Source organism: Branchiostoma lanceolatum, chromosome 17 (assembly GCF_035083965.1).
Source record: "Branchiostoma lanceolatum isolate klBraLanc5 chromosome 17, klBraLanc5.hap2, whole genome shotgun sequence".
In the NCBI taxonomy this organism is placed as follows: domain Eukaryota; kingdom Metazoa; phylum Chordata; class Leptocardii; order Amphioxiformes; family Branchiostomatidae; genus Branchiostoma; species Branchiostoma lanceolatum.
The window spans coordinates 5,630,848-5,656,189 of NC_089738.1; the positions used below are offsets into that span (position 1 = coordinate 5,630,848).

Below are 25,342 nucleotides of genomic sequence, written 5' to 3' on the forward strand. Positions count from 1 at the left end.
CACCTAATGATCAAATGTATTTTATATAAAGCTGCTACGTACTCCATCAAAGGTGATGTCGTAAAACAGTGTTCCCGACAGTGCGTAGAAAAGTCGTCTGTTGCTTCCATTCAAGTCACATGACTCTATGACGTCAAGACCAGTGTCAGCCCAAAACAGCCTGTGAAAGTGATTTTAAAAATCTTTCAGTTCGTGTATTTCAAATTATTCGGCTGAAATGTATGCATACATTTCTCTGTTACCTTATTCCTTTGAATTTATTCAAACACCACATTTATGCTGTGGTCATCACCGCGCAGTACCGGTGCCCGTGGGGGGAGGAGTTAGCCCCGGCCGGGCTACGAAGACACAAATGTTCCCCGTGGTGTTTTCGGCGTTATAGGTTACGCCGTCTCTCTGTCATCGGGTTCCGGGTTGATTTTAACTGCGAGTTAAAAACTGGGGACCCCCCCAAAGAAATGCCAGACGATCGAAACATGTTCAAGGACACGTATATCCCGAAGTTGCACGTAAACTAGCCGGCCGAGCCCCTATTTCAAATCATGACCATAGCATCACCGTGACATACCTGTCATTAATGTAGTCGATGACCATACCACTGGGTCGTTGGAGGTTTTCCTTGACCAGGACTGTTCGGTTCTCTCCGGACATAGTGGCCCTCTCAATCTTGGGTTCCTTTCCCCAGTCGTTCCAGAACAAGAACCTTGCAGATGAAATTATTCATAACATTAAAGAAAAAGTCACCATGCAGCCACACTTTTCCACGATTTTTTTTAAATGTCATGTAGAGCATAACAGGCAAGGTAGGGACATAGCATATATGCAATTTTTTTTAGCCTGGTATCATTCTCTTTCGGGCCGGGAATAGGGATTTTTACCGGCCCAGTCGCAATAAACATTGACCTTTTTCTGGCGGCCGATCTCCGGATTAACAAGTCCGTAGATTGAGGTACATGTAACTTAATCCCAACCCCTTGAAATTCGCCGATGCAAGCTAAATGACCTAGGCGGCCAGGTAAGCTCCCAGTACCGTGGATAAAATGTAACTAGAAAGGTAAAATTTCTATAAAAAAAAACAAGATTGTAGTAACATTTCTGGAATACAAGATATTAGTATAATTGTCCATTTGTTTTCACATGGTCTGGCCGAACAAACTACGTACTGCTCTGTTTATTTTTACACAAGCACATTCCCATACATGTATGGTGACCATCCCCTCCAGCTCTGTCCTGCCACTTGCTACATAATGTAATCTAACACCGTAGGGCGTCTACTACTTTACGAGTAACCATTTTAGCAGCCATATTGCCAAGGTCGTAGTTTCGAGCAGAAGAAGAAGAGGAAGGGAAAGAAACGGAGCAAAACAATATGTGTACATTCCGTAAGGAGTAGACAAGATAAAAAGAACAGAAAAAACAAATATTTACCCTCTAATGGGGTGTACCACGACGCCACGCGGTCGGTCCAACCGCGTTTGAATGATGACGTGATGGTATGACGTGTTGTAGTTGACCATCCCAATCCAGTTGTAGACACCGTCCGTATAATACAGGTTCTGGTTCAACCAATCAGCTGCCAGGTGTTTGACGGCATTGGAAATCCCACGAACAGTAGCTCGGTGACTGACTTGGTTGAAATCAGTCTGGCCAAAAAAGAGGAAGATTTGAATTGTAAATGCGTTGGATAGACGTTTCATCGGCTTTTAGCAACTAAGAATCAACCAGACAACTGCTGGGTGTTTTATCGCAGATAACTGATATAACTATTATGGTAAACATTTAAGCGTCAAGTAACTCACCACCTTTTGAAGTTTGAAAAAAAAAATTGTAAAAGTTATGATAGAATAAATGAATAAATAAAATTAGAGCTATCGACTATTTAAAAGCCAGGAACGTAATCATAGCACTTCCAGAAAATAAGACCTTACTGCAGTACCATAGGAAGCCGATGGCAAGCACATAATCGAACTTGACCTTCGTTTTTCCGAATCTCAACCAACTACGAAATATCATGAGGATCCATCCACAGCTTCTCGAGTTATGCTGATAACATACAAATTCACAAACATACGCAGGCCGCTGCGATACCGTTGGAAGCCGCCAGGAAGCCCATGCTCGAACATTCATTACCTCGATACCCACCCACCTTACAAATATCTTAAAACCCCTTTACAGCTTACACACTTTTCCACTCTACCATAATAGAAAAAAAAACGAAAACACAACCTCCTGGTGAAGGTAATGAAAAAGGTAAGGGAACCTACCATGTATATTCCCTTCAGCCCAGGGTTGACCCAAAACAGTAGGTTCTGACGGATGTCGTAGTCTATTGCGTCTATGTAAGAAGGCGGTTGGACGGTGAGAAGTGTCGTTATGGGGAAACTGCCAGACGACCCCCGGATCCTGCTACTATCTCCGGGCAACATCACCACTGAAGTACTGTCAAACATCCGCTCACGATCGATCCACAAAAAGCTGGGAGACACGGGCGCTGCATCAACATTGGGATAACAGTTTTAGCTGCATGATGTACATGATTGGCTATCAATCTATCAGATTAACATTGTATCCTCTATTTTATGACCAACTGCAAAAACTCAGACACGCTGCTTTCTCAACCAGTATCATATAATAATCATTATCTACCGGCTATCATTATATCATAAACACCTGATGGATGACTGCCCGAAGCCCTCCTCTCACTCGACCCGCGGCACGCTGGCGGCGTCGCTACGGCCAATCGAATTAACAAAGCACTCAAAACTAATATTTTGTGTATTTTGCTGTCTTTTTTTATCATACCTGTACGATTTGAATGATATTCCCATTACAGACAAGGGTAATATAAATCCAGTTTAGGACGCAGCGACGCAGCCAGCGTGCCTCAGGTCCAGTGAGAGGGGGGCTTAACTCACTCACTGCTTGTTACAGTGGAATCATTTAGGCCTTTTTTTTATTTCTCATAGTTGCCACCCTTAAAGGTTAAAGACATCAGTTACTTAGCTTTTCTTATTTACACAAAATGAAACATTTTTCACCTATTGGGCTACAGGAAGCGCTGTCGTTTTGTAGGGTCCAGCTGTTCCGACAAGCGCACGTCCTCCCTCCGGGCCGAGCCAGACACAACTCCCCACATCCTCCGTTAGACACCGAGCAGGCTGGAAAAGAAATATAAATATATATATAGCTACGAATATCTTGCCTGAGCAACTGTTTCTGATGTTTTTGCTTCAGGCAAAATCAACATACAAATAAAGTCATAGCATCAAAACCAGGTAAGGTATAGACATGACAAGCCGTAAATCTGACCTAATTTGTCCACGTGGTGTAAAGGTTTCTCTACCTTCTCTGTATCTTTCTACAGTAGTGGTTTACCTGAAGCTGCACTCACAGACGCTGGCTAAGCCAGGAATTCCCTTTTGGGGAAGGGGTGTTGCACATGCGTGTAAGTGGGCCATTAATATTAACACTTGTTACATCTTGTTACACGTGGAATTCCATTAAGTATAAAAAAACATGAAGCATAAAAATAACTGATTTCCAGTAAATATGACGCTTTTTTTTCTCTCAAAGCAAATTGATAGCCGAAAACAAGATGGCGCTCGTAGATAAACAAACAATATGGCATCCAAAAACAAACAACATGGGCCCCGCAAGGAAACAAACATGGCGGCACCCAAATGCATCAACTAGGACAATACAGGTTTTGCTATAGCAAAACTTTAATCACCTGACGACGGGATTGCGTAAGCGTCCGTCCTGTTGACATAGATACCATTAGGTGATGGAAACCCAGAGGCAAGATATTGATGTCTGTTTGGCGATGATTTTGGAGCCCTGGAGAAAAAAAAAGGTAGGCCATTATGAAAACATTCAATTACAAGTATATTCCTAATTAAACTATACAGTGGATTCACTGATTTTTTTTTTCGAATGACTGAGGACCTTATTGGTCAGAAAACGTGACGTCACGTAGGTGTATATGTGATGTGAGAAACGGGTCAAAGGTTATTGAAAGTTGGTAGCGGCCCCTGTCCCGGCTCACTGAAGGTGACCAGAGGACTTCTGGTTGAAAATATGTGTTGGAAAATGTTCCATGATGTATTGTACCAACACAGAAGATACTTTCATGCATATGATAAGCATTCCATTGTTACACAAATATAACCTAAACTGCATGTTTGAAAGACAAACTATTAATCTTTTATTTTAGTTGTGAAGCAAGGTAATGCCCTGCTACAACGTTTTAACACACAAGACCGCAAAAACACGCTTATAACATTCCACTCCAAATATAACACATTTTTGCAGGTTTTGCTGTCGCAAACCTGTAAAAAAAAATAAGTGACACCACTTCCCATCATGCACCACTCCCTTGGCATGATGGGACACAAAATGGTGGCGCCGATAGACGGGGGCTAAACAAAACAAGTTTTGCTATCCCAAGCCTGTAATAATGATTCTGCTATTGGCCAAGTAATTCTGCTGTTAACCATGCATAAGACGTGTCTCTTCCAAACCAAATGGGTTAAAGAATAAATTAAACACTTACACTATTACATAAGGCACATTCCAGGCAGTCCAGTACATGTGGAGGTTATCCAAAGCCAGTCCAAAGAGGCTGCCCTGGTGAAAGGCGGTCAGATGGATCTGGTTATGACCAGAGAGATCGGCACTTTGTATGGTGCGATATGCTGCGTCACTCCAATAAATTCTCTGCTCTGTTGGAAAGAGGGAAGATAGCTACATGTATATTCTGTGAATAATTGATTGTTAATTAGAGTGAATATCATACATAAGTGGGAATATCGTTCTAGGATGGTAGGATAGCTGCCTTACCTTAAGCAATAAGTAGATGTTACTAATGTGTTCGTGGAGCCTCAAGGTACTCCAAACAGGTCATTTCGCTACATGGTAGAAGTCATTTCACTACATTTCAATCTTCAATTCATTGACTTCAGCAAACACATAAGTGAGATAGCATTCCAATGTGGCGAAACGACTTCTGCAATGTAGCAAAACGACTTTTTTCCGTGTAGCGAAAGTACTTTTGCTGTGTAGTGAAATGACTTTTGCCAAGTAGCGAAACGGCTGTAGCGAACTGACAATGTATAATAATGACCGGTTTCCGTTCTAAAGACATGATTACAGATTATTGCATAAAAGACCTGAAGAATATCTAGTCGTTGGGAATCTTGAGAGGCATGTTTGCTTGTAATCTAGATCCTATGCATATCATTTCCCATACAGACAATACGAGTGATTAGCCCTCCAAGAATCGGAAAACACAGTTTATCAAGCGGTACAAGGAAAATACGCACCGGTGTAGTCAATGGCGAGTCCGCGGGATCTACCAAAGATGTAGCTGATGAGGACAGTCCTCCCAGTTCCGTCCATGGCTGCTCGCTCAATTCTACAATACAATCTCCAGTCGGTCCAGAACATATAACTGTGATGAAAAATGTCAATCGTTACACGCATAACCAGGTCGACTGTCCGCAGCAATATTCTCTACAAGTTATAGGAACATGAACAGCAGTATTAGATTGGCAAAAACTGCCACCAAATGCCACATACCTATACTGTAATGGTTGATAAGTATGAAACATCAACTTCAGCCTCGCTTTGGTGCAGGGTCTTGGGAAATTACTGTAAATGTTTCGCTAATTCTGTTATTTTTACTTGTCAGATTGCGGTTTGAACATTGAACGTTGGCAGAGCCAGAATACCTATATCCTGCCAGTCTTTTGTTGCACCATTTACATATTTCGCCTCACATCCTGTCAATATTTTAATAACTATATGCACACACACCAACACACACACACACACACAAACAGACAGACACATTCACAAGCACATTGACACAGAAACCAAAAACAATGGCTCCGTTTTCACGGGGGTTAAGCCCCCCGCTCACTGGACCCGCGGCACGCTGGTGATGTCGCTGCGTCCCAAAATTGGATTTGTGTTACCCCTGACCTTATACATAATGGAAATATCATTCAAAACGTACAGGTATGACCACCAAAAACAACAAAACACTCAAAGCTTAAAAAGATTCGTTTTTTTTTTGTCGATGGAATTTGTTGAGTGCTTTGTCATTTCGATCGGCCGCAGCGACGCTGCCGCGAGTGCAGTAAGAGGGGGGCTTTGGAAGGAGTTACCCATTTGCAGGATCCACGACAATATCCCCCAGGAGCCCGACGTCCTGTGACACCAGCGTTCGGACATATCGTCCGTCCAGCCGGGCTACAGAGATGGACTCGGCATGGAGGTCGGTCCAGTACACGTTCCGCCCAGGGAGGTCTAGGGCAAGGCCATCCGCGGCTAGTAAAAGGAGAGTCAGTATTACTTAAAGCAATGCTTTGAACCACTAGTGTAATATGGTGGCGCTATATAAACAAGAGCTATCTACAACTCAAAGCGCACGACCATATACAGAACACGAGATATCAAAATCGGACTTTCCACTGCACTACTGTAATACGTCGCCAGGAAGCCCAAAATCCAGGTCTCCTTAAGACCTCACTGACTAACATACTGGGCTCTAGCCAACCCCCGTTTTTCCGCGAATACCAATACAATTCATCCACGGGCCTTTTCGAGCCATGTTGGTCATCCACATACATATACACGTACACACATACACTGCATGAAATGGCCTCGTATCCCGGCGTATACGTACAGGGATTTTTTGTTGTATTCTTAGCGGATACTGACGGATACTGACGGATACAGGCGGATACAACGTAACTAACGGATACGCTAAATCCGCACCGGGATATGGAATATTTCCGGAGGAATCCCTGAACGTATACGCCGGGATACGAGGCCATTTCATGCAGTGATACAAACGCTACCGACAACATGACCTTATTGGCGAAGGTGAGTACTAGTATGTAGTCGGCAGTGCCGGAGGGCTGTCAGAATGAGTTTCAAAGTATGCAGTCCAGCACATAAACACAACACAAAACGTTGTACTAAAACATTATACAAACAACGCAGCGCAACGGGGAGAACACAGATCATCTCAAAAGTGCAGTAAATATCAGCCTGTGCATTTTCCGATAGGAAACTGTAAGAAGGCGCAACACTTAAGTTAGGCCACAGCAAGTAATTTTTATGGATGACATCAGCGCGCTCATTAATTTTCGCCTGATTTCGAAATAAAAAACAAGAAATTTCATTGTCCTCCGACGGTGGTCAACATGCCCAAAATTGGCAGATATGTCGTAAAGGTTGACTGTCTAAGGTGTTTCATTGCATATGAATTCCCAGTGTAGGTCCTGCCCATGATGGTATGACAAGCTGTTTTCTGCGTTTGTTCTAGTTAATTGAGCTGTATACACATCTTCAAGAACAGTTTAATGTTGACAGTCTAAGGTGTTTCATTGCATATGAATACCCAGTGTAGTTCCTGCCCATGATGGTATAATAATAAGCTATTTTCTGCATTTGTTCTAGCAAGTACATTATGTAAATAATGGGGGGGGGGGTCTAGTTAATTGAGCTGTATACACAAGGTGTTTCATTGCATACGAATTCCCAGTGTAGTTGCTTCAGATGATGGTACAACAAGCTCTTTTCTGCATTTGTTGTAGTTAGTCTGTTGAGATGTGTACGCATCTATTTGGTTGAATACAGGAATATAGCTGTTGGTCATAATATCATATTTCGTCGCCTCAATTCTTGTTTAACAAGACTTATGATCTCAAAATTTGAAAATATAGGAATCTTGTTTTTTTTGGCCCGCCTTGTTTTTTTTTCGCCCTATCTCATTAATTTTGGAGTCTGCGGAGGATGTCATCCATAAAATTTACTTGCTGTGGCCTTACTGAGAAACACGCAATTCTGACGGTCAACATCTCTTTAGCTACAGCCATATGTTATTCTGTTAATAAGTCGCACATGTTTAATGTTATTGTTTACTGATAATTTTACTGAATAGATGTGTAACATACTGATGACTCCGCTGTCCGCCAGTATCTCCCTCCCGGAGCCGTTCCTGTGGGCCCGCATGATGACCTCGTCCCAGTAGTCCGTCCAGTACACGTGGTCGGTCCGAGGGTCGTAGCTGACGGCCCGAGGGTGCGTTAATTGTCCCAGCGGCAGGGGGCGCTTGGTGCCGTCTGCTATGTTCACCTCCGTGATGCTTTGGAGATCATCGTCAGCTACAAGCAGGAAATCTGCGGTGGGGGTGATTGGAACTGTACACAATGATAAAAAAGATTAAAACAGATGTTTGTCAACCTTTCGTATTTTTTTTCGGTCCACGTTGAAACCAGCACTACTTGCACGTAATGATAAAACGTAGCGTGCGTTGTCCAGTGGCCAGCGGCCCTACGAGGCCGTGAGTTCGAATCCGGTTGTTGTCGCTCACCGAACTGAAAAGGGTTGCAGTCCTTTGGCTTTGGACTGAACGTTTTAACATTAAGCTTGATCCACTGTTCATTGTTTTCGTCGAAAAGAGCTAGGGGAATTTCTCCGTACGATGAACCTGTAAATACTGTACATATACCGCCTGTCTTCTCTGTTACGACCAGTGGGAGCATATGTGTTCAGGGGTCCACGTAGACCCAGTGGTGATTATAATGATTTTGATAAACTTTGCATGTAGCTGCCAGCTAATGTATTATCAGGACTTCTGTGGGGACAACCAAATGAGCAGACGAGTTTCTTTGGCAACGTTAACATATAGACGTATAAGGGTTCAAAGGTGAGGGTTAGATTAAAACTGTAGTGGAATTAGGATGAGATTTAGAGGGTTTCTTTCATTTATCGCCTTCCCTTTTCGGGTTTGAATCTGCACGTTTAAATCTGCTCCTTTAGTTTTATAGGGTGACCCGGTCTCGTTTAGATTTTCTGATTATGAGAATATCAGGGCTACAGGCCTAATCTCCTCCATGCATAATATGGCTCGTTACAATGTTTTGCCTGACGGGGACACGAGCAGTAGTGAGCGACAGTGTTGTATCTAGAAGTAATGACCCGTGACAACATCTTGTTGACCCCAGCCGGTGACAACAAACACATCAAAGTGTCGAACAGGTATAGGACGACAATCTTACTAAAGTGGGTATCTCATTGGTCTTGCGGCACGTTGGCGACCTCGCAGCAACCGAGCGATTTGACAGCGCGCTCAACAAATTTCATCGACAAAAACGATTTTTTTTCACTGTTCGTGTGTTTTGTTGTCTTCTTAGTCATACTTGCACGTTTTGCATGATATTCTTATTATAAAGTCAAGGGTAACACAAACCCAGTTTAGGACGCAGCGAGGTCACCAACTTACCGCGGGTCAAAGGAGATAGAAAATGGGGTGTTCGCGGTGGTTTTAAGTTTGAGACAGCGCTATAGTCACAAACTCCTACTGTATTGGACAAAATATTTGCGGTGGTTTTAAGTTCACGTAGAAATTGTCGCGGCGAAAACCACGAACATAAAACCACCGCGAACATTTCTGCAGTTACAGTATTTTTACCTGAGGCAGTAAAGTGGCGGGGTTGTATCTAGAAGTACTCATCCGTAACATCATCTTGTTGACCCCAGCCGGTGATAAGAAGCACGTCAAAGCGACTTGTCGAGCAGGTACGGAACGATAATCTTAAGCGGCGCTATCTCACTGTTCTGTGGCACGTTGGCGACCTTGCTGCGACCGAGCGATCTGATAGCGCACCCAACGAATTTCATCCACAAAAACTAATCTTTTTACACTTTGTGTGTTTTGTTGTCTTATCAGTCATACTTGTGATTTTTTTAATGATATTCCCACTATAAATCAAGGGTAACAGAAATACAGTTTAGGTTGCAGCGACGTTGCCAACGTACCGCGGGTCCAGTGCCATACCCGCTTTAGGGCATGCGGGCACATTCTAGACTAAGTGTGTTGTTTTCTATATGTCGTCTTAGATACTGCTGCTACGAAGCTTCATATGCCATCTTAGATATTGCTGTTTCAAATCAATTGCAGAAAACATTATCTAGACTATATCCAGGTTAATTTTTTCAGTTTAAAGGTGTGAAAATAAGAAAATCGGATCCAAGGTTGAGATCACGTGTGACCCTATCTAACTCTTGTCAGATTCACAGCCGAATGCGTCACAGGTAAACAAACTGATCAACACATGTGTACAAATTCAACAAGAATGGACTGGAATCTTTTGAATTTGAAATTTTTTAACGCCAATACACTAGAAAGACGGACAAAATAAGACAGGTAGATATACAAGTATAAAGAGAAAAAGACATTGTATTGTGTAAAAGTGTTATGAAATTGCCAGTCAGTGACTAGTACAAGGGGGCCTGCTTGGGGAGGGGGCGGTGTCTTTGGTAGGCATACGCTTTACTATGGGTTCAGGGGGGCACGTACGCATTACGCTAAGTTTAGGAAGGCAATTGAGCAATATTTGGTCACCTCGCTACAAATTACGGGAATGAAATGGTTTCCTTCCGATTTATGGGAAGTTTTTTTTGCGGAAAGGGTGCACACAGAACCATGTTAATGACAATATCATCACATCTTGAACACTTGTAACAGCTTTTTGACGACATGACCCGACCTCCAGTCTACCGTGGTGGGGCCGGGCTCTCTTCGGGGCATAATGGGCTTTCCACCGCCGAGGTAAACTTTGGCACCCGGTAGTAGTTTTACGCGGTAGGAGTTTGATTAGTCATCCACAAAAAATACTAAAACCGCGTAAAACAACCACCGGGTGCCAAAGATAGCCCAGGCGGCAGAAAGCTCCTTCTGCCCCGAAGAAACATTCACCGAAGATAGCCTGGCACAACGATGATAGATTGGATGCCAGGTTGACGACAAGACCTTGGCTTAATGCAAAAATCATAACAGGCCTTCTTGGTAGTATAGGCAAACAAATCAGTATGCTCAAATAATGTTCTGGACTGTGTAACTTCATATTTGTGGTTATGAATGAAAATAAACTCATTTCTGTGTGACGTATTTCCCAAAACTGAGGCGTGTTAGACTTGTGTGAAATTTCCGTGAAGATATCTTGACTAGTATTTAGTACTCACCGCTCCAAAGAAGAACCAAGATCCATAGAAGTAGAACAAAATGTCTTATTTTGCCTCTCATAGTGTCGAAAATCTTGAGACATACACTTCAGTTAGGCATTAGGTGCACACTCTAGCGTAACTACCTTTGCGTTGTACCAAAATAATGGCTTTGCCGTCGGCGTTTGAAACTGGCCTTTCTACCTAATTATGAATCGAGCGTCCGAGATTTAACTTTAGACGCGTGACTGTCTAAAGCGGACACAACTTGCTTGCCATTTTTGTTGTTGCCAATATCAGAATTCAGGGATGTGCGGGTTAATATTTGAGCTGAGATTTAGGGGTGGGGCTGTTCCTTGGTGCGATGCCATTGTGGAGTCTCACAGCGGTGTTTACGTTGAAACCTTGGGCCAGTCCCCTTGACGTTGTGCCCTTGGGAAAGGCACTTTACACCCAGGTGAAAATGAGTACCTACCTTAGGTTATGGACGTCCCTTGGATAGTGACGTTAAATGGAGCTCCGAGGTCCTGTTTTTGAGGAGAGCCACACCTCCAGCACGTAAAAAATAAATAAAAAACACGTTTATCAAAAAAGTGGGGCCCATTCTAGAGTGAATGGATCAAATAAATCTGTCTGGATATCCAGTTTGTACCTTTCTGAATTCAGTGGTGTGTTGCGCCATGAAGCGCAATACAAACAAAGAAAAAAAATGAAAACAACAAGAATCTCTCTCTTTTCAATCTCTCTTCTCTTGCTCTCGCCATTGCTCTCTCTCTCTCTCTCTCTCCCTCTCTTTCTCTCGCCATTGCTCTCTTTCTCTCTCTCTCTCTCTCTTGCTCTCGCCATTGCTCTCTCTCTCTCTCTCCCTCTCTTGCTCTCGCCATTGCTCTCCCTCTCTTGCTCTCGCCATTGCTCTCCCTCTCTTGCTCTCTCTCTTGCTCTCTCTCTAGCTCTCGACATTGCTCTCTCTCTCTCTCTCTTGCTCTCGCCATTGCTCTCCATCTCTTGCTCTTGCCGTTGCTCTCTCTCTCTCTCTCTCCGTCCCTCCCTTGCCCTTGCCATTGCTCTCTCTCTCTCTCTTGCTCTCGCCATTGCTCTCTCTCTCTCTCTCTCTCTCTCACCCCCTCTTTCTCTCTCAACAAGAACCTACAAAGAAAGGCTAGCCATGTAGTGACAGATATTCTATTGAGTCCCAATGCTGTTTAAAGTTTTGTTCGCAATGAAAACAAAAAAAGGTGTCTGTTTTTTTATAATCATTATAAAAATAACTTGAAGTCGATACAAGAGTTTGGAGGCATCGTAAAAGTAATAATAGTAGAAATCTTAATCATCATGAACAAGGTTTGATTAGTTTATAGCTCGTTGCAAATTGGAGATTTTACGTGGTCACTCCATTCATTTTAAGAAGGTTTTCGTCATTTCTGTGCAGGGATATTTGATCTGTATTGCTATTATCAAAGTACAAAAGCACTCTTATCGACATTAGGTGGGGATGCAGTTTTTCGGTCACGTTGACCAAGGCTGGTTTGTGACTACACAAACAGTGTATCAGACAAGACTAGTAGAAAATCTAACACTAAAACTCTATCCTTGCCGTATATGATGTAATTTTCCATTTTCTAAAAATGATGATAACTCTCCATTAAAAAAGCATTTAACATAGTTCCTGTAGGTACTACATATACAGATCTAAAAAAGTAAAATGTGGTTTTGAACTAAAAACCAATGTGAAATGTATAGTCAAATTGTCACAATGTAGTGGTTGCCCTACAGTGATATAGATCGGATGCCCTACGTACCTATCTAGCGTTCTTTCTTATCTTTACTATAAAAACAGACATATACAAATGATTTCTCGGATAAAGTTGCTTATTTTACACATCGGAGGTTTCGGGTCATCCTTTAGACACAGTTCTCGTTCCCAGACTGGATGACGTTCGTGCGCCCGTGTCCAGGGTAGTATGACTCCATGAAGTCATCGACACCTGCCGCATTGGTCACGTGGTTCACCACCAATCCAGACTGTTGGTAGGACCGATTAACTCCCCGGCTAGTAATCCCCGGGTTCGCCTATTAGGGTTATGCGGGCTGGGGTCTCTGTGCCGCCGAAGGAACCGACTACAAGGTACCGGCTAAAGGGGACCGGCTAAAAGGCCCGATAAACAGTCTGGAACCCAGGGTAAAAACATATTGACTCAGCCTCGTATCTAAAAATAGACGGGTTTGTCCAATGTGGCATCTGACTGAATACAGGTGTAGCCTCCGCTGGTGATTGCTTGAATAAGTTTGACTATGATTACTACGTTTGATTATAACCAATCATATTTCCAATGCGAAGTTTCAAGCAAATCAGATTAAAGTTACATTCAAATTTTCATAGAATCAATTTATCTATTTTCCATAAAAAATATAAACAACATTGATATATATAAAACATTCTTCCTTGAAGTCCGCCGATGTCGGTTCCCTCTCGAAGCAGACGGGCTTCAGCTCGCACCCCCGCAGATCACCTTGATTTTCCTCGCCATGTTTAGCATTCTGAACTCAACTTTTTTTACCTGATGTCATGTAAGAACGAACATACGTAGGCATGTTCCCAAATGTTTCAAAAAGAGAGGAGAAACTACTAGGTGATCAACATTAGTTAAGCAATAGTTCTCAGTTTGTCTGTTTTTTAGTTTTTCAATGTTACAATTTAGCTGCTTATCAATTCATATTTTGCATTATGCTTCTTATAGACCACGTGTGCATTTAGCCCATCTGGGCAGGAATATGCAATAAAGACTATAATTATTATTATTATTATAAATCGTAAAATGCCGATTGCAGGCCACATTAAGATTGTTTGCACATGCAGCGAGGTGGCTAAATACCAAACGCGTGTCACCTGATTTGTTACCATTGACCTCGCTTAAGGGTCAAGTCCAAGGACAATGACCATTGGATCCCTGGCGCTAAATACGAAAAATACTCAGTAGACACAGAAAAAACAAAGACCCATTGATTTCATTACATGTCTGATATATACTAATATAGTTCATAAGAGCACAGCTTTTAACAATTGTAATTACATTGTTTTCTTAAGATATAACATCACATTCTATATACATATATTGTTGTATTTTTGTATTTTGTTTCTAACACACCATTCCGAGCAAGACCAAAATGTTCTAAAACTCACAACCTGCGTTTCCCCTGCGAGCTCGAGCGTAAGTCACAGACACGATCGGCAGACAGCGCCAGCCTATTAGTCCCGTACAATTTTGGGAGTGAGGGGCTGAACAAAGGCATGATATCAAACAATATCCAATATAATACCTATATTTAGCCGTAGAAAGTCTAGTATACTAGTATATATTGAAGACAAGGTAGTGTATTTATGACATGAATATGATCACGGTACTTTTAAAGGAGTCCTAAACTAAAGAAGGGGGAGTTTTTTTTTTCTAATAGATAATTATCTTAGGAAGTAAAAATGAATACTTATTACAGTATACGATATTAGTACCCACTAGTCCCGTGAGAATCAAAAATCATTGAGTATTCTACTAAATTCCCCAGGTGATCCTCTATTTTCTAATTGATTAAATTAAACAAACTCAAGCCTATGCCTGAATACAATGTACCTGACAAGGCCTGACAAAAGATAGGTTACACAAAGAATGTCAGGGGGGTTAAGAAAAATTTGTCTTGTTATGTGTTCCTTTATATCTTATCACCAACTGGCCTTCTTATTGTGCTTAACCCTGTTGCGTCACGTTTGGTGCTTTGTCACGTTTGGTGCCTAGGCACGGTTTGTGACAGTGCCCGCGTGTCACAAACCGTGCTTTTGTCCCAGGCACGGTTTGTGACACTCGGACACCGTCACGAATGGTGCCCAACCGAGCACAGTTCGTGACACACAGGGGGTCTTATCCCATACTGTGCTTTTGGGCGGAGCTTAGTGTTTTGAGGGGGAGGAGTCTGCCCAACGCGTTTTTTTCCCTGCAGCCCGCCATCTTTGTTTTTTTCGGGGCGCTGGGATGAGAAAGAATCAGCGTAATTCTCGCTCATTGTAATACATTTCGCGCTTGTCTTTGATGATTTGGACTTGGAGTTGATGTGGCACAAACAGACGGACGTCTCATCACGAATTTCTACAACAGAAATCCGTCCCGAACCGTGCCATTCACGACTGTGTCTCCTTACCTCAGCGCCCCAAAAAACAAAGATGACGGGGGGTGGGGGGGCTGCTTTAAACAAAAACACGCTGCCTTATATGGAAACGCGGGCATCACTGCCCCGTCAGTCACAGTGATTGACAGCACTTCCGGGCACAGTCTGTGACGGTCGGGCTGTGTCACGTTCTGTGCCTGAGAAAGCATAGAACGTGACAGGCATGGTGTGTGACGGTACAAACCCCCCTCATCCATACCAAAAAAAATATTCACGATGAAGAAAGTGGGTATGCGTATAGGGAATACGTGGGTAGGGTCTGCACGGGTTAGTGGGTTACATATTATTTTACGAAAAACACCTTGTGTAATTCACCACAAGCAGTATTCTCCAAAACGTCGGCTGGCTATGTATTTATTGATACATAATCTAGTGGAAAATAACACTCCCTTCTAGAGTTTAGGACTCCTTTAACTTAGAGCACAGAAGATGTTCTTGCCTCGGCCACTTTTGCAGTTTAAATGAAAGTCAACCCTCACTGATCGAATGCTCTCCCAGCATTATTTTTACCCTTCCATCCTCCTACGCACTGCACAGGGATTTTCTTAAACCTTGAGACCAACTAAAACCTCAACGTCTAGGCGGACTAAATGCCTTAGATGACTTTTATGGTCTTTCACATGAAATAACGCTGATATCCAAAAAAGAGCATTGATTTCTTGTGGAATAAAGTAGATAGATTGAAGTCGTGGACTTTGAAAAAAAAAGGTCTGTACCCTCAAATGTACTCATTTCACAACATTGATCATTTCCGATTGTCTTGGTTTGAAACATGTAAAATCATCACACAACGGGCATACATGTATAACCTGCTTTAGGTTATAGTTTGATAAGGAATAAAACTACACAACGGCAAATAAGACATATTCCTGTTTTCTTGTTTATTTTCTTTCAAAAATCACACTAGTTATAATAGAAGGATCTACCCTAGTACCATTTGAAAGTGGTCTTAAAAAGCGTTACTATTTGGCCATGGGTGTATGGAGGAACACATACAGCAACTCATGCTAAAACATGTATCTTTATTATTCACACAAATTTCATCAACATCGTCAATAGAGAAAACACTTATGACTTGAATTATGTACAGGGAGTAATGTACTTTCAAATATTTACCATATATTTAGTGTTGATTGTATCATGAACAACTGACATTGTATTTTCACTTGTATCGTTCAAATCCATAAATGTTACTGTAAATTGTTGTTCTTTTGCTTCCTTGGTGTGTTTTTTTTTTGTTCTAACGAATCGGTATGATAAATCAGTACATGATGGTAATTGAAACATTTTTGAATTGTTCACAATTTCAATTATCTTAAAGGCATATTCGTAAATCATTTTAGTTTTCAGATGATACTTGTTTTACAGAGAGCTGCACTTGGTACAATATGTTTTTAATTATAATATTGTGCCCACGTTCTACACTATGTATTGTTTCCAATATACAGAACATACCGTATGCTATGTTATATTATGATATAGCCAGATGACTTCGACCAATCATAAGGCTCCATTTCCCTATAACCCAGGTGATGATTTTGAGGGTAAACCACTTAGTTCCCATTGTTTCAATTCAATGTAACATTACCATTGCATCAGAGTAGGGCAATTTCCTACTTCATTCTAAGGAATATTCTAGTATTAATGAAATTGCCAATGCTTTAAAGGACATAAAATCGAACTCGACTATAAATTCTGAAAAATTACCTTATTTATTGATACTATTTCAATTTCCACCTGATACAACCCTAGAAAATAAACAAGCCAGCCGTCTTGGTTTAGCTTCCTGGGCGCTAAAATAAAAGACGCTTAGTAAAGCAATACCTCTAAACTGAATTGTCTGCAGCTTGAACTGAATCATATTTTCGGGATTAGGAACCGGCAGACACGGTATTAAAGGAACACAGTGGAGGAACTGTACATGTTCCAAAACCTGCAGCAAGCTGTGTCAAATTAAATGTATTTGTTTACTTGTCTCACTTATTTGGTTTGACTGCGCTTTGTAAATCCCTTTTTATCGTACAAGAGCAACATATATCTTTTATTTCACTTGCGTTTAAACTTCTCACTTGGTGACAATTATCATCTTCAAATTTCCTCAAACAAAATTAAAGACACGCAAATATCACATCATGATCATAGATTAACATTTCTTTCTGGTGAAAAAGGACGTTCTAGCCGCTTAAATTTTTCTTAAATTTTCTCATGAAACCATTTCCGTATATTGGATCAAACAGCGTTAACAGTATCATTGTTACATACAGAAGCTATGGAAAGAACATGAACGTATTGTTCATTTCTACTTTATATGTATATATAATGAGAAAGACCTTTATTGTACATTTATGCACCTGTATTTATACAAGCTACGTACAGGTCATGGTGATAAGCAAAGTAATACATACAGTAGTGATAATACAACGTAATAGAAGGTGATATCTTATTACGTCTAATAGGACTAATCTTTACTTGTCTACTATTTACAGGTTCGACTTCTTCTCGCTTCTTAAGGCAATTTTAGATGTATGTGGATATGGAACTTGTATGATATGAATATATGAATGAATTATTGACGTCCCCAGGCGCAACATACAGAAGCAGCCTACATTGGCTGAAGTGAAGTATGTCTTACATATGAAAACAAGAGTCCAAAGACCCAAAATCTCCATGAAATTTGTTTTTATACATGATGTGTATTATTTGCCCTAGTTATTTGTTGTTGCTGCTGGTTGTCTTTTTCTATGTGCCAGAGGGTATCCTCATAATAGAGACAAGTACACGGGTTTGGCAGTGTACCCATTTGTTGTTTGACCACCAGCTGCTGGGACCTGGGGAATACTTGACCTTGATAAGAGACCAATGGATCCAACAGGTGCAACCTCAAAGCCCATACCCACAATAGAGAAGTAGATACTCCTCATTACGTATGCAAATTCAGTCCAAGTTTGCATAATTACCACTTCAGTTTGAACATCTCTGTCAAAACCACCTGCGTACCAAATAACATAAAAATCTGTCGTTCCTTTCTTCAGTTATTCTCCTTCGAAATTTTTTATAAATACGCCATTGCAGTTCCAGTGGCACATACCTGGGGCCAGGGGGCCCAAAATTGACCTTGACCTTTCTCCTCCCAGCACCTACCCACATACCAAATATCATTGCAGTCCATACACACGTTCTTCAGTTATGCTGATTTTAAGCGTCCGGTGACACACACATGCACACAGGATAACACACAAGCAAACTCCATGCAAAGCAATATTCCCATGAAAAGTCTTTTTTCATGGAGATATTCAGTCTAAACCCAATAAAGATGCGTACTAAATACTTACTTGCGGCGCTAACGCTTTGTCACTGAGTATACGTAGGTCAACCAGGTAAGATAGTGTAGTCTTGCGATATATAGCGGTCCTATCGAATGAATGAATGAATGAATGAATGAATGAATGAAAACTATCATTTATTCATTCATTCATTTCTTGTACCAGACAGTAATGTAAAATTGATGAATCTAAGTTTTCCTCCAAGTTAAGAATAGTAAACTCACAGTATATAATGGTTTTCAATGGTATGTGTTTGAATGCCGGAATAACAATGACCATTCTCGTATGAGACATCACGGATACACCATACACCGACGCCGACGCTGCCGTCCGTCACTACCAACTGTCCATCTGGACCCATAGCAATGCCAACCGGCTTAGACATATTTACCACAGTTCGGACAAAGCCACCATGACGTGTGAACATATCTACCCTGTCATTGTTCTCATTCGCCACGATGATATGACCCGACAGGTCCGTACAGATACCGCGGGGGGAATTTAATTTACCTTCACCGCTTCCAATGTTTCCAAAATTGAAAAGCTCATCTCCATAAGTGTTGTACACGTAGACAGAATGGGTGGATCGGTGCGATAGATAGATATTTCCCTCGTTGTCTGCTGTGACGTATCCTGGATAATAAACTGGGCGGTCTCCGAATTGTTTGCCTTCAGAGAAAGAACCCTCCTTATTAGCGGTAAATACTAACACTTTACCCCAAGCAGCGAGGATAATTTTTCTATTGCGCACTTCGAAAGTTACGCCGACGCTTTCGCCTGGTGGATGCCCAGGTAAACGCCCCCATCCTGTTTCAAGCTGAGCCTTTGGCAGGCCGACCTGACTGTACTGTACTACGTGGAAACAAAGACCGGCCATACTATTCGACTTACAATAAGATTCCCCCAAGACCCACAGATTACCGTCTTCGCCAATAGTGATATCGCGCGGTTTCATCACAATTTCTTTTTTATGAGGCACTGTTTGATTACCTGGTACTACAGTTGTGAAGCAGCGCAGAAAAGCACCATTCATTCTAAAGACATGGATGCGTCTGTTCTTAAAATCAGTCACAAACATCTCGTTGTCAGAAGACACAGTCACACCTCTGTAATTCAAGTATGTCCAAGGACCGGAGCAAGGCTTGTCAATGACGATCTTCTGCGGGAGCACCTTCCCTGCATACGTTCCTATCACAAACGGTACAAATGAAAATATTAGATATTCCTCCTTCCCTTGGAATGACATGATTTAGAAATTAATTACAGGCTCGCGCGGAAAAAGGAGTGAGAAGATACGATGATAGGGCAGGAATTGTCTACTCTTATATTAGTCAGTTTGGATAGGCTATATGATATTAACGTTAATGACCGCCTATCCTCGGGGTGTCATAACGCCTGATCATGTGCTATTACCACCTCATAAAGCCATTTTATTCGGTTGTTAGAGCACGCGACCAGACGTTATGACACCATAAATACCTCGGGGTGGGTCATTAACCTTTAATCAAATCCCATTGAGTTCATATCAGAGGAATATAACAAAAATATGCATTTCTAAAATAGAAAAACATGCATGTACAGAATCTTTTGCAATAACAACAAGAGGCATTATTGCCTTATTTTCTTGTATCCATTGTGAAACAGGCAAAATTGATTTTGTGAAAAACTCAAAAGGTTGCGTTTTATATTAAACGACATAAACACTGCCATCGATCTAAAAAAACTAAAGAAAATGAAGTATATGAATCGCATCAAAAGCTTTTATATACTGTGAATGTATTTTAAGTTTGCGTGGTTTTTGTTTAGCGCTAAGGCAAAAATCGAGTTTTTGTGGTGGTTTTAAGTTCGCGGCAGCGCTATAATCACTTACTGCTACAGTATTGGACACAGATTTTTGCGGTGGTTTTATGTTCGCATAGCCGCGAAAACCGTGAACATTAAACCACCAAGAACATGTCTGCATTTACAGTAAACTATCAAATATTACTGCAACAGAGTGAACAAGCTAACTGCATACCAACTATCATGGAAATCCAAAATTTCTCTGTTCAGTTATTCTCCTTAGAAGATTTTCACATTAACGCCGCTGCAGTTCCAGAGCAAGCTGCTAGGGGCCCCAAGCCTACACCACTTCTTCATCACATCACAAGCTATCTGCCACCAAAAAAATAAGACCATAGCACGTCCAGGTCAAAAGATAGAAAAAAATGAAGTTCTGCTGCAGTACCAAGGTCACATACCAGGGACCCAAAATCGACCTTGAATTTCGGCTTCACAACACCTGCCCACATACCAAATATCATTGTAATCTATCAAAAGGCTCTTGAGTTATGCTGACTAGAGTAGTCCGGAAACACAAACAGACAGACAGACACACCCAAAACAATATCTCCACTTTTCATGGAGATAAAAATGAATGAATGTTATGTACCTTCTGGTGCCGCAGGTGGAGATACCACAGTGGGTACTGCTTTCCCAAAAGGTCCATTGGTAGATGTAAAATTGAAGGAGCTTACCTGTGGATAGATATCAGTTAATAATAGCTAAATAATTTACACGTGGGAACCTAACAGCATAGTGTACACATCTTATTTGGTAAGATGACAGGCGACATATTTAAGAAAAAATGTTCAGACATGCTTTTGAAGCTATCAAATTAAATAATCTAAAAATGTGAGCCCTGGACATTGTGTGAACATTTGGTGTTGGTCATCTTCACATTTGAAATTGTGTCGTCAGTTGTCATTAAAGGAGTCCTAAACTACAGAGGGGGAAGTTTTTTTCCAATAGATGATAATTCTAGGAGGTAAAAATGAATACTTATTACAACACGATATAGTACCGTGCGCATTAAAAATCATTCAGTATTCTACTAAATTCCCAAGGTGACCCTCTATTTCCTAATTAACGGATTTCGAATTAAACAACCTCAGCCTATGCCTGAATACAATGTACCTGTTAAGGCCTAACAAAAGTAAGTCGCAAGAATGTCAGGGGCCGGGGGATAAGAAAAACTTTTCTTGTTATGTATTCTTTTATATCTCATTAACAACTGGCCTTCTTATTGTGCATATTCCCACTCATTTATGCCAAAAATATTTACGATGAAGGAAGTATGTATACGTATAGGGAATATATGGGTAGGGCCGGTCTGCACGGGTTTAGTGAATAATATATCATTTTACAAAACACACATTGACGCATAATCTAGTGGAAAAAACACTCCCTTCTAGAGTGTAGGACTCCATTAATGGACCCACCTATCAGTCTAGCTTTTAAATGTAACAAGGCTAACGAAAGAAATATTTTGACAAAATTATTTAGATTACGTCTGTCTTGGACGTTTGATGAAAGGGGCGATACTACTTAAACTCACCGGGAATTATGCAACGCATGCGCAATACAATTCAAAAGGTCTACGAGAAAAATATCTATCTTTATACTAGTCTAAAGAAACACATAGATTATAGACATATATAATCGACTACCTGGAATGTCTCACATGTGTAGAGAAAAAAAGAAGTATTTGAAAAGAGGGCGTACCGTTTGTACCAGCAGACTATCCCGATCGCTTGTGTAGAAAAATATAGCGATAATGGATCCAATGACGATTAATGCCGCCAGGGCAGCAGCCGCCACAGGGGCAAACTTGACGCACACCTGTAGACATCTAGTCCCTGAAAAATAAACACACCCGAACAATGATAAGACACAAAAGACGTATAAAAACTAATAAAGAAATATGAAAAATATTTTTAAAAAATGAGAAAATAAAAAAAATAAAAATGAAATATAGAAAATAAAGAAATAGAAAAATAAGAATAAAAAAAAGAATAAGAAAATAGAAATAAAAAAAAGTTAAAAGATTAAAAAAATCAATAAAATTAAGAAAAAATGATAATACAAAAAATAAAGAAATTAAAGAAGACACAAAAGACGTTTCGAATAAGTTACACCAAAAGCATAAAATAAACCCCCCTCTATGATCGAGGTGGATCTCATTAAAAGACGTGAAAACTGTTCTTACCGCAAGCAGCTTGTTGATACCCATCATTCCTGTCTTTAACATCAGGGACAGGGACGTTCTTTTCCTGAGACGTCTGCCTCTTTGTGTCTTCGGAAATTGTATCACCACAAAGCAGGTCATCATGATACACTGCATACGGTTCGATAGTGTCATCACCAAGGGGATCGTCGATTGTTATTTCCCTCCCATTTCTAGTTGTAGTCACGACATTGTTACCAACATTGTCTACTTGGTTTCTTACGGCATAAGGCTGGATGCGGAGTATGCCTTCGTATGTATCAGTCTGGTGTTGGTTTTGATCGTACACTGGATTCCGGTTTTGCTGAAACGGCGCGTTATAGTTCTGGGTATTCTGCGCTTCCCGTACATCTGGGTGGTTGGGTGTTTGAGAATTTATATGATTCGAGATGCTCTTGTACATTGGGTTTAGATTTTGGTTATCCGGGGAAGGATGTTGATCACGTATGTTATTGTCATCCCCGACGCATCTTACAGTGTCGCCGGCAATGCCTGGTGATACTTTCGGAGTGACTGTAGTATCATTGGTGCTGCAGGAAGATGCTTTCGCGTCTTGACAGTTTCCATTGCTTTGTGACTCCCCTAAAGGTATCTTCACAGACGTCCTGTCCTCTTGACTCATTTCCGGAACTGAAGAAGCTTGCCATGATACTGTCACTAAACTCGAACTTACTTGGACCATACTTTCTTCTGAGGAAGGGTATTTAGGGATCCAATGTGCGATGGCGGAGGGGTTGTCTTCAGCCATGCTTGCGACAGTTGCATACGACATGCAAGTCTTACGTGAATCGAAGAAATGCAGTCTACCAGGGTACACAGTAGTCTATGCCCGTCAAATCAGTCTGGTTGCAAATAACTGTTCTTTTGTTCTTCTCATGCATTTGTAATTTCATTTTGTACTTTCCCTTTGATATTTTGCTGCTTTGGAAGGAAATTAAAGACAGCGCATGGAGCATACATCGGATTATGCTCCTTTACACATGAATAGAACTGTTGTTCAGCCACGTACTTTGAACATTGGAGAAGTCGACGAATTTTTTTTTTTCTATCGGGAGTAGAAAAAGCATATACGTCTGTTGATTGTCTATCTTGATTCACTGAAGGGCGATTCGTACGAGCGTTTCTCTAAACGTTTTGCATGTACATGTTTCTCCTAAATGTATCCTACAATGTGTTCTAGGATGAATTTGTCGCGCGCTTCAAGCCCGACTGAAATACAATTTTTACAGGCATTGCAAACGACTGCTTTGTGTCATATAACCATTAATATTAGAATTAAAATTTGTTCAGACCTAACTGTAATATGCAACAATATCAGTAATTTTTTTAGCGATTTCTTATTCACAGGATCATAAACAAGTCATTATATACCAAATTGTAGCAATCTGTGCCAAAGCATACTGTCAACTCCCTCACTGTGACCACACTAAACAAACAGTGTAATCCGCAATGAAAACAAACTTGGTGACTGGCCGGTGAACTATCGCCGATCGCTTCGAATTTTTAGTGATTTCTTGATCCCAGGGTCATGTATACGTTATCTAATGCCAAAGTATAGCAACCTGCGATGTTAACTTAGTACCAAAGTATGCTGGATTTGGGCCATCTCACGTAATATAAATACATATATATAGAGAGAAAGATAGCTAGATAGATGTATATATATATATAGATAGATAGATAGATAGATAGATAGATAGATAGATAGATAGATAGATAGATAGATAGATAGATAGATAGATAGATAGATATAGATATAGATATAGATATATACACATATAGATATAGATATACATATATATTGCTTTATTTCTTTGTTAGAAAGAAAGTATTAAGGGCAATCAAATTTGATGACGTCATCTGTATGGCCAAAAAAGTCATATCAGAATCTTTTCATACGCGGTTCTTAACAATCAATAAAACTACAATTACTTCTTGATTCATTAATTATAAAACAATGGAAAATCAAACCTCAATATTTTTGACGATATATGTACAAAATAATTTCAGAAGCATAAAATTTCTGAATAATTGTACTTGACAGCCTCCAAGAAAATTAAACAGGTACTATAATACAAATACGTAACTGGAATGCAACTACATACAGCTTAAACATGCGTATATAAAGGTTTGGCATCCAGGTTGTGGTATACTTAATACGAAATTCTCATTTTTTTCTGAACCGTCAGTCTTTTTACGAAACTTATCCAGTTGCTTTACAAATGTCTGAATTAAGAATTATAAACAAATGTAGCAGTAATGTGCATGTTAAAACTGCTCCGGGGAAAAGGGAGAAACTTAGGGAAAAATATAGTACAGACTAATCAAACTAGTTTTATCCCCTCTGCTTTTGTGACATGTGTCTTAAGTGTCGGCTACAGGACTAAAATTATATTGTCTAGAGTCACGGATATTACTTTGGTAATTGCAGTACGTGATCGCATTTTGTCGAAAAAAAAATTCGTAACACTATATCCAAGATGGTCGTCATGTACTGAAAATCACTCCCCCTCTTACTTTTTAGGTGGTACACAAACACACACACACACACACACACACACACACACACACACACACACACACACACACAAACGCGCGCGCGCACGCACGCACACACACACACACACACACACGCACACAAAAACACACACACACACACACACACACACATTAGTTACAACAGGGGAGATGTGAACGGAGATAACCATAGGCGGTAAATCATGATTTGCGTTATTGCCTTGTA

The 25,342-nt window shown here is 40.8% G+C and overlaps 1 long non-coding RNA gene across 1 annotated transcript; it reads right to left on the reverse strand.

Annotated features, from left to right (window-relative positions):
* Positions 1 to 2,270: 2,270 nt before the first annotated feature.
* On the reverse strand, positions 2,271 to 4,719 carry LOC136423707 (uncharacterized). The gene is made up of 4 exons (XR_010753781.1): positions 4,553 to 4,719; positions 3,731 to 3,837; positions 3,039 to 3,158; positions 2,271 to 2,491 (listed from the first exon to the last, which is right to left on the reverse strand). It is a non-coding gene; the product is annotated as an uncharacterized lncRNA (long non-coding RNA).
* Positions 4,720 to 25,342: the final 20,623 nt, after the last annotated feature.